This window comes from Fukomys damarensis, unplaced genomic scaffold (assembly GCF_012274545.1).
Source record: "Fukomys damarensis isolate Sample0158 unplaced genomic scaffold, DMR_v1.0_HiC HiC_scaffold_1, whole genome shotgun sequence".
Classification (NCBI taxonomy): domain Eukaryota; kingdom Metazoa; phylum Chordata; class Mammalia; order Rodentia; family Bathyergidae; genus Fukomys; species Fukomys damarensis.
Window position 1 is genome coordinate 49,850,668 of NW_022900913.1, and position 11,370 is coordinate 49,862,037.

At 33.7% G+C, this 11,370-nt stretch overlaps 1 pseudogene; it reads left to right on the top strand.

Moving 5' to 3' along the window:
* Nucleotides 1–9,662: 9,662 nt before the first annotated feature.
* On the top strand, nt 9,663–9,975 carry LOC104871440 (annotated as a pseudogene).
* Nucleotides 9,976–11,370: the final 1,395 nt, after the last annotated feature.

Sequence of the window (11,370 nt, forward strand, 5' to 3'; positions counted from 1 at the left end):
GAAGAAAGGAGCTAAAGGTGTAGGGAAGGTGGGATGCGTAGGGGAAGAACAAAAAGGGAAAAGAAAAAAATGTGAGAGAATGAAAAGATGAAAATAAAGTGTTTGTAGATGGGGAGGGGAGGAGGGGTGAAGGGAGGGCAGAGGTAAGGGGGAAAAATGAGAATCAAGACTTGCCATGTAAAGGTACATTATCCCAACAATGAATGTAACTGTACTGTATCCCTAAAATGTACCAATAAACTCAATAAAATTAAAAAAAAAACAAACATGATTCTTTTGATTTCTCCTGACCCAGCACCAAGAGGGTGAGTTTCGGGAAAGTGGCTGGCTTAGACTTGAGATCTCCCTCCCTTGGCCTGGGCCAGACCTAAGGGTCTGTGTCACTGTGCCGTTTAAGGAGGGCACCATTACTCCTGAACCAGCACTAGGAGGGTAGCCGCACAGGCACCACTGAGCACCACCCCACCCCCGATCTCAGATCCCCTGATTGTGCCGGTTCTTCCAGGCCCTCCAGAAAGGCATGGCTGGCTATAAAGGGTGGTGATTGATCCTATTGTGTTCCTGATTGTATATATTGGGATAAAGGATAGGACTGATTTGACTAGTTGTTTCCTCTATTATGAAAATGAGAATGTCTATGAGTCATTAGAAAATCAAAGGTTGGGACACAACAATATCAGGAAGATTTAATGGCCCAGAGATTGAATCAAGGACAACCCAACAGCAAAAATAAAGATGAGAAAACACTTAAGCAAGCCACAAAGACAGACTTCCAGTTCACCAATGGCAAACAGTAGGGCAAAGGAGGATTAAAAAGGCTGATAATGAACCTCCAGGACACTCAGAACTCACAGCAAAGGAAGTAACAAAACATATCAATCAAGTTCTAGAAAAATTCAAAACAAATAATTTCCCAGATAACCACAAGATGGTGAGCAAATTGAAAGTCATGATTCATGACTCTAGAACAGAAACTGACAAAAAACATAGATGAGTTCAGGAACATAATAGAAATGATGAAGGCCCAGAATAAGAAAGAAATGGAAACAATGAGTGCCCAACATAGGAAAGAAATGGAATCCATTAAACAGATTCAAACAGATATCCAGGAAGAAAGGAGCTAAAGGTGTAGGGAAGGTGGGATGCGTAGGGGAAGAACAAAAAGGGAAAAGAAAAAAATGTGAGAGAATGAAAAGATGAAAATAAAGTGTTTGTAGATGGGGAGGGGAGGAGGGGTGAAGGGAGGGCAGAGGTAAGGGGGAAAAATGAGAATCAAGACTTGCCATGTAAAGGTACATGATCCCAACAATGAATGTAACTGTACTGTATCCCTAAAATGTACCAATAAACTCAATAAAATTAAAAAATAAACATGATTCTTTTGATTTCTCCTGACCCAAAAACTTAAAAATTAAAAACTAAAAAAATTAAAAACTCTGTTGAAAGTTTACACAACAGAATAAAGGATTGTAAAGATAGAATCTCAGATATAGAATATGGGATCTCAGACATGAAAAGAGAGGTCTCTTAAAAATAGTAAAGGATGATGCGAAAGTGATCTAACAACTCCGAGATGATGCAAAGAAAAATAACATAAGACTAATAGGAATCCATGAAGTAGCAGGAGAAAATGCAAATGACTTAAAAAAGCTGTTCATAGAATTAATGACAGAAAACTTCCCAAAGAGGGGAAGAATTTGACATACAGATAAGTAAAGCATATAGGATTCCAACTAGCCAGGATAAAAAAAAATCTACACCTAGACATATAATAATCAAGATCCCAGAAACCCAACAGAAGAACAGAACACTACAAGCAGTAAGAGAAAAGAAACAAATCACATACAAAGGAAAGCCCATCAGAATCACAGCAGACTTTTCAACACAAACCCTTGGGGCAAGGAGAGCCTGGAGTGAGGTATTTCAAGTCCTAAAAGAAAAAAACCTCCAACCAAGATTGAGGTATCCTGCAAAACTCTTTCAAAATGGATGGAGAAATAAGATACTTCCATGACAAAGAACACTTGAGAAACTTCATGAACACTAAACCAGCACTACAAGGAATTTTAAACAATATCCTAGAAAAAGACAATGAAGATCACAACACCATGAGGCACAACAGAGCAAATCAAATAGCCAAGGCAAGAAACTAAAAGGAGAGGGCAAAAAATTAAAAAGAGTCAACAAAAGGCCATAACATGACAATAATAAGTCAGTACATATCAGTTATAACCAGCAATATCAATGGCCTCAATTCACCAATCAAGAGGAATGGACTGGCAGAATGGATTAAGACGCAAAATCCAAAAATATGTTGTATAAAAGAAACACACCTAGTGCAAAAGGAAGCTCATAGACTGAAAGTGACAGGGTGGAAAACAATTCTCCACATGACAGGAGCCCAGAAAAAAGCAGGGATAGCAATGTTATTTGCAGACAATGTAAATTTCAAACCAAAACTGATTAAGAGAGACGAAGGCCACTACATCCTTGTAAAGGTAACAATTCAACAGGAAGAAATGACAATCATAAACATATATGCACCAAATATTAATGCCAACTATATAAAACAAATATTAAATAACATGAAAAACCAAATAATTACTAATACAATTGTAGTGGGGATCTAAATATCCCACTATCACAAATAGACAGATCATCTAGGCAAAAAATCAACAATGAAACACTAGAACTAAACCAAGCTTTTGAATGCATGGACTTATGAGACATCTATAGAGTGTTCCACACCACAAAATCAGAATATACATTCTTTTCAGCTGCACATGTGTCATTCTCCAAGGTAGATCACATATTAGGTCACAGAACAGGTTTGAATAAATGCAAAAGAAGTGAAGTTATTTCCTGTATATTATCAGATCATAGTGCAATCAAGCTGGAGATCAATAGTACAAGAAACCATAGGAACATCACAAACACATGGAAATTGAACAACACTCTACGGAACAATCAATGGATCACAGAGGAAATGAAAGAAGAAAGCAGACAGTTTATGCAAATAAATGAAAATGCCAATACAACATGCAGGTATTCATGGGACACAGTGAAAGCAGTTCAACGTGGAAAATTCATAGCATTGAATGCCAACACTAGGAAAACAGAGCAAGTTCACATAAACAACCTAACGATGCATCTTAGACTCCTAGAAAAACAAGAGCAAGAAAAACCCAAAGCTCAAACAAGAGAGGAAATTATAAAGATTAGAGCAGAAATCAATGCAATGGAAACTAAGAAAACCATACAAAAATAAATGAATCGAAGAGTTGGTTTTTTGAAAAAATAAATAAAACTGATAAAACCTTAGCAAACCTTATCCAAAAAAAGGAAAGAAAAGGCTCAGATCCGTGCAATTAGGATTGAAAAAGGAGAAGTCACAACAAATCCAGCAGAAATCCAGAGGATCTTTAATACCTACTTTGAGAAACTGTACTCTAACAAAATGGAAAACGCAGAAGAAATGGACAGATTTCTAGATACTTATGAATTACCAAAGTTGAACAAAGAAGATAAAAACATTTAAACACAATTACAAAAAGTGAAATCTAAAATGTACTTAAAAACTTAACAACAAAGAAAAGCCCAGGTCCTGATTGATTCATTGCTGAATTTTACAAGACATTTACAGAAGAACTACTGCCATTACTCTTCAGACATTTCAATGAAATTGAAAGGGAAGCAATCCTTCCAAATTCATTCCTGGAAGCAAGTATCACTTTGATTCCCAAACCAGGGAAAGATGTAACTAAAAAAGAGAACTACAGGCCAATCTCCTTAATGAATATATGTGCAAAAATCATTAATAAGATACTAGCAAACAGAATACAGAGGATCATCAAGAAGATCATACATCCTGACCAAGTTGGATTTATTCCAGGGATGCAAGGATGGTTCAACATAAGTAAATCAATAAATATTGTAGGTTGTCTCTTAGTTTGTTGTTGATGGTTTCTTTTGCAGTGCAGAAGCTTTTTAATAAGATGAGATCCCAGTTGTTGATTCTTTCTGCTAGTTCCCATGCTACTGATTACTTGTTCACAAAGTCTTTTCCTATGCCAATGTCTTCAAGAGTTCTGCCTAACTTATCTTTCAGCAAGTTTAGTGTTTCTGTTTTAATATTTAGATCTTTAATCCACTTGAGTTTTAATTTAGTGCATGGTGAAAGAAAAGGGTCTAGTTTTAATCTTTGGCAGGTTGAGATCCAATTTTTCCAACACCATTTATTAAAGAGGCTATCTTTCCTCCAGTGGGGATGGTCAGCTTCTTTGACAATAATGACATAGCTGAGTGCATCTGGAGTTGTTTTTGTGCCAATCTGTTCCACTGATCCTCAGGTCTGTTTCTTAGCCAGTACTATGCTGTTTTTATCACAGTGGCTTTGTAGTATAGTTTCAAATTGGGAATTGTTATACCTGCTGCCATGTGTCTATTGCCTAGAATGGCTTTTGCTATTCTAGGTCTCTTATGATTCCAAATGAATTTTTGGATTGTTTCCTCACGTTCTGTGAAATACAGTGTTGGGATTTCAATTGGCATTGTATTGAATCTGTATAGAAGTTTTGGTAGTATGGCCATTTTCCCTATGTTGACTCTTCCTACCCAAGAGCAGGGGATATATTTCCATTTTCTTATATCCTCTTCAATCTCTTTTTTTCAGAGTGCTATAGTTTTTAGTGTAGAGGTTTTTTGCTTCTTTTGTTGGATTTATTCCTAGATACATCATTTTTTCTGGATGCTATTGTGAAGGGAATTGTTTCCCTAATTTCTCTGCCAGTGAGTCTGTTATTTCTGTATAAGGCTATTGATTTTTGGGTGTTGACCCTGTATCCTGCTACTCTGCTAAAAGTGTCAATTAAGTCTAGAAGTCTTTTGGTGGAGTTTTTTGGGTCTTCAATGTAGAGTATCATATCATCATCAAATAATGATAGTTTAACTTCTTCCTTTCCTATCTTTATTGTATATTAAAACATATATAACCATTAGAACACAGAAAATAAAAATGGTAAAATTTTTTTCAGTGAAAAATGTTAATTTTTTTAAAAAATCACATTAATGAGTTCTTTTTTTGCATAGAAATATTTTGGCCTCATATGCAAAATATAATGTCCACTAAACACACTACAACTGATATCATGGGAATATGAGGCATCATAAGACACTACAGTCAACAATTATATAACAACAAATTTTATAAACAGGAAAAAATGTATAACTTTCTGAAAATATAAAACCATCATGACTGAATTGTAAAGAAAGAAGATCTAAACCAGAAACAATTAGATCAGCAAGACATTCCCAACAACAAAAAGTCCAGGTCACAATTGCATCATGTATGAATTCTATCAAATATCTAAAGAAGAATCAACACCAATGCTTCTCAAACTCTTCCCCAAACTTAAGAGAAAATACTTCTAAACTTATTAGATATATATAAATCAGCATTATTATGATATCAAAGCTACATAAGAAATCCACAGTTAAAGAAATTTATAGGCCAATTTCACTGATGAGGATACTATAGATATAAAAATCCTCAATAAAATACTAGCAAACTGAAACATATTACAAGTATCAGCCCAGTGTGGTAGCACATGCCTATAATCCTGGCACTAGGGAGGCTGAGGCAGAAGGATTGCCTTGAGTTTGAGGTCAACCTGAGCTACACAGTGAATTCAAAGCCAGCTTGAACTATGTAGCAAGAACCTGTCTCAAAAAAAAAAAGGATCCTCAATCAGGATTAACCAGGATCCATCCCATCATCCATGACTGTTTCAACATATGCATCAATGAAAATGATATATCACGCTGACAGGATGAAAGCTAAAACTATATGCTCATCTCAATATATGCAGAAAAAACATTTGACATTTTTCAAGAAGCTTTCATGGCAAAAAGTCTCTACAAAATAGGCATAGAAGAAATGTACATCAACACAGTAAAAGTCATTTATGACAACCCCAGAACTAATTTTACATCCAAGCTGAAAAGTTGAAGACTTCCTCTAAGCCAGGAATAAGACTAGGATGCCCATATGCAGCACTTATATTTAACACAGCATTGGAAGTAGGAACCACAGCACTTGGGTAAGAATCAACAAAAAGTATCCAAATTTAAAGGAAGGAATAAAATTGAATACTTACATGCAAAAAAAAGAAAGAAATGAAATGAGATATTTTACCTACATACACTATCTTAATTACTTTTCACTTTGATAAGACAAAATACCAGACACCCCAAGTTAAAGGTTGTCTGTTTAGCTCACAGTTTGTAGAGGTTTCAGTCCATAGTTGGCTGCTTCCAAAGCAGAGTAGCACACAGCACAGGGACATCACAGAGGAGAAACAGTTCTTTGCATTCAGAAACCAGGAAAAGTAACAGGGGCAATAGTTCATGGCAGCTGAGGACAGCAAAAGCAAGAAGAGACCTTAACAGCATCTTCTTGCCCTTTTATCTTATTCAGACAACTTAGGGTGGTTAGTACTCACAACCTTAATCCTAGTGCCCCTGAGCCTAGCACCATGAATCAATCACACACTCTAGATTTAGCCACCCCTAGAAAAGCCCCACCTAAGACCACATGAGGCTTTGGGGAGACATCTAAACACAAGTCATCACATATACCATACACAAAAACCAACTCATTGGATGAAAATTCTGAAAATAGCACATGAAACTATAAAATTCCTAGAAGAAAATATAAGTAAAATGTTCCATTGCATTGTTCTTGGCAATGGCTTTTTCAATATGAGTCCCAAAGGGTGAGGCAAGAGGAGCAAACAGTCAAAGGGACAGTATTAAATTAAAAATCTCTAGGGCCAGGGATTTAGCTAAGTGGTGCCACTGTCAGCCTCATAAGCACAAGGTTCTGAGTACAATACCTGGTACAAAAAAAAAAAAAATTGGCAAAATATATTTACAAGCCATACACCTGACAAGGGGTTAACATCCAAAATATATGACAATAATAAGAAAACAAATTACTAGGTTAGAGAAATAGGCAAAGAAGCTGAATGGAAATTTCTCAAAAGACACACAAATGTACTACAGGCACATGAAAAAAATGTTCAGCATTAGGAATCATCATGGAAATGCAAATTAAAGCCACAAGTAAAAAAAAAAAAGGACTCACAACTGTTACAATGACTACCATAAAAAGACAAATAAATATAATAAAGTAGAATGTAGAAAGCCCTTGAACATTGTTACTGGGAACATAAATTAATAAATCCATGAAATCACTCTCACAGAATAGTTGAAGATTATTACTAGAATCAGGGAAAAAAGAGAGAGGAATGGGGAGCTGTTGATGAAAGGGTAAAAAATTTGTTTGACAGAGGACATATATACATATATATACATATATATGTGTGTGTATATATGTGTGTGTGTATATATATGTATGTGTATATATATATATATATACATTATTTGCAATTTAAAATGAAATTTAAAAAAATAATAAAATTGATGATATAGCTCAATGGTAGCCTGGCATGCACAAGGCTCTGGGTTCAATCCAAAGCACTGTAAAAAAAACTGATAGTAAAAAAAATTATATTTGATATCAACATACAGTGGAAATCCTTTATAAACAATAAAACTGATACATCAACTTTATGTCATTTCAATACACAGTTTATTCAAATAACTTTACACACTTTAACTACACCTAAATCTTTCTTTTTCTAAATTTATACTACAGCATCTTTTACTTTTACAGAGCATGGTATACCACAACAGCTCTTTGCCTTAAAATAAAGTACACAGCTTATTTTGTCTTCTTCCTCCAAAACCTCCAAACCAAAGGAGCTATTTAAATCAAAAAAGGAAAAGCATAATATACCTGTTAAGTATTGCTCAATAAGGAAAATAATTTTTCTATTATTAGTATATGGGTCTTTTAAATCTAGCCACAATAAATTAATAATCTATGAGGCATTATTTTGGTAGTTGGTTAAGATAAATCAAGACATAAAATTTTTATTTATGGTCAGACAAACTATGTAAAATTAATTTTGAAACCCTTACTTCACTCAAAATTACATATAAAAAGCTATGTTGAAAAAACAGCATCACTATGCTTTAAATTTTAAAATGTATACCTAATTTAAAATCTGTAATAAAAATATAACTTAACTTCAACAAAATTAATTCTTTTTATGGATATTTAAAAATGAAATCACAAGCAACAGCTGTTACTTGTCTTTTAAAGTGAGGTCTAGTTAAAAGAAGGTAGGTTTTTAAAAGACTCAGGTACATTAACTACCCTTCTGATTTAATGGGACATCAATACTATATTGTCTTGTGAACAGAATTAACTTATAACTCAAATTACATTACTTTTATTAGGTCATCCAGACTTGTTTTTCATGAGAAATTATCCTAAATTCAAATTTCCAGATCCACTGTTACTTTTCTTCATTCGGAAAAAAAAAAAAAATGTTAAACTATAGAATTACATAATCAGGCACTAGAATGATAAATGCTTCAAATATCACTTGAGCTGTATCAAAAAACAACTACGGTGTTATAAAAGATGATGCATCATCTATTAATTTCTTTTTTAAATTAATTTTATTGGTACATTTAATGTATACAATATAATGACATTCATTGTTGGCAATTTGTACCTTTATATAATCACTCTTGGTTCCTATTTTTCCTCATTTCCCTGCCCTATTGATTTTTTTGTTATTGTTGTTGGGACTTCAGTGAAGATTGAGAGCATCTGGCCTCCATTTTTATGCATAGATTAACTACCTCTAAATTTTCTCTGGAATAATAAGTCCTGTTATTTAAAAGAAAAAAAATTTTTAGGTTTATTTCTCAACACTTTAATCATATTTTTGGTCTTCCTCCGAACTTTGCCCATATCCTTCTTTAACCATAAACCCCAGAACTAGAAACAATAGTCTTGGAAAGTTCTAGCCAGTGGCAGATACAGTGGGAAAATAAAATTTCCTACATTTTTGATCCCTATTTATGTGATCAAGTATTGTGTTTGAATTACCAGAAATTATATTGTAACCCATGCTAATTTTATCTTTCTTTCCAATTGTATTGAAATATAATGTTATTCTCTGGACTTTTTGCTATTTTCCTTTTTAAGCATAATGCTTTACATTTATATCCTACTATATTTTGTTATTCTAGTTTCTATTCAATATTCAATTTGCTAAATCATTTTTGCATAACAATGTCATTTACACATTTATTTCCAGTTCTTAATATCAGTAATTTACTAAGAATATTGGAAGCTAACTGTTATATTTGCAAGAGATATTTAAAGAATTTTAAAAGACTGAGTGCCAGAATTCATAGTCCTTTGAAATATATAATTATGAAAATCTTTTTAAATTTGTTTAATTACCTTCACATTCCAATCTAATACTGTGAGGAGCTAGAGGGCATAAAATACGAAAAACCAAAAGGTTTTTAAAATTTCATAAGATCTTAAAGAGCTAGATTAAAATATTCCCAATATACTGATTAGTTTCTTTTACAGAAAGGCACTGGAGGGCACAGTGAGCTCGGGTGCACGAACACTGGTGCTTAGATGCAGAATGATGTGTTCTAGGGGTAAAGAACAGGACATCTGGCTTCTAAATGGAACCTTCCTTGTGGTAATTATGAAAGAAAATTTTAAAATGCGTGATTCTGAGAAAGGCAAGAACATTTTTGGCACATAAGTGTGCCCAGTGCCACACTGTGGAAAAGGAAGGAAAGCACAAGACTGGGTCAAATCTCTATGGCCTGTTTGGGCAGAAGACAGGTCAGGCTGTTGGATTCTCTTATGCAGTTGCCAACAAGAATAAAGGCATCACTTGGGGAAATCATGAATTGATGGAGTACCTGGAGAATCCCTAGTAATACATCCCTGGAACAAAAATCATCTTCACTAGAATTAAGAAGAAGGGGAAAAGGGCAGATTTAATAGCTTACCTCAAAAAACTACTATGAGATACTTGTTTATTACAAAATAGAAATGTCTCATAGGTGTTTTACGTGTGCCATAATTTAACAGATCTCATACACCACAATTCAGATCATGAATGACTGACAAAATACTTTTGTTGGACAGTCTCAATTAAGTAAAACTTGCTTGTAGTTAAATGAATGAATTCTTTTTTTTTTCAAAATTTGGATAGTTAATTCCATCCAGTTCAGTAAATACAGTACTATCACTGTTTTCCTTTCTAAAGATATGGTTGGACTTCATTAGTAATATTTCACTTTTTAAAAAGTGCAGAATGTCATCTGAAAGCCTATTGAAAGTTAGTTTTTAAATTTAGATTTATATAACTGACATACTAATATGGGGAAATCCTTCATTCTCTCAGAACCAAGCAAGATTTGCCTATTCAACTTGAGTTTATTAGACTGTTAAAGGCAATCATTGAAGATAAGGGAACAATGTCAATAGGTTTGGTCTTATCTATGGCAATTTGTTTTTGTTTTTTTTTTTTTTTTGGTACTTGTGAGGCAGGCAACAGAACCACCTAGCCAACTTTCTGGCCCTATCTATTGTAATTTAATTAGAATTACCTGCATCTAAATTCTGTCATTTACTTATTGAAAGGCATTTCAGTGTTGTACATGTATAACACCAAATAAAGATTATTTAACATAACACTTGTTGCACACACACAGAAAAAAAAAATGAAAAGGTTGAAGAATTATAATATATTGTAATTACATATTTAGGTTATTCATCTGTACTAAGCTTCTCTTCTGTGATTCACTATGTAAGATATTTCAGAAAGTTTACTGATAAATATTCAAAACCAATTTTCATACTGGCCTTATTACTTTATGTGCTACTGTGCCAGATAAATGCCAAGAAAGTTACATTTATGTGACTCTCCATGGTTAGAAACCTAAATGACTTAGTAACATGGAACTATAGATGGCCACATAAAACATGGTAAGTGTTGTTATCATACAGACATAAATTACATATGACACATAGTTCAAAAGTAAATTCACTTGAGACAGAAGAAAGGGTTCAATTCTTAATTCATGAATATGACAACATAATCCTTGCATACTATGATCCATCTGAAAAAAATTTCTTTTAGGCAATTTTGAAAAATGTTTAGTAGGTGCTGGGAAAGTAGCTCAATGGTAAAGCATGTGTCTAGATTGTGGGAGACTCTGGGTTAGATGGTGAACACTGCCAAATATAAATCATTTCCTCTCTACAAGTGCAAAAGATTGTAAGTAATTAAACAAGAAATATAGCTTGTTGCATGAAGTAAAAATTGTAACCAAAAGCTCAATTAAAGATGATTAAATACAAAGACATACAGTTAGATCTTTAGTGAATGAAATTATTATCTACAGCAAACAAAAGAT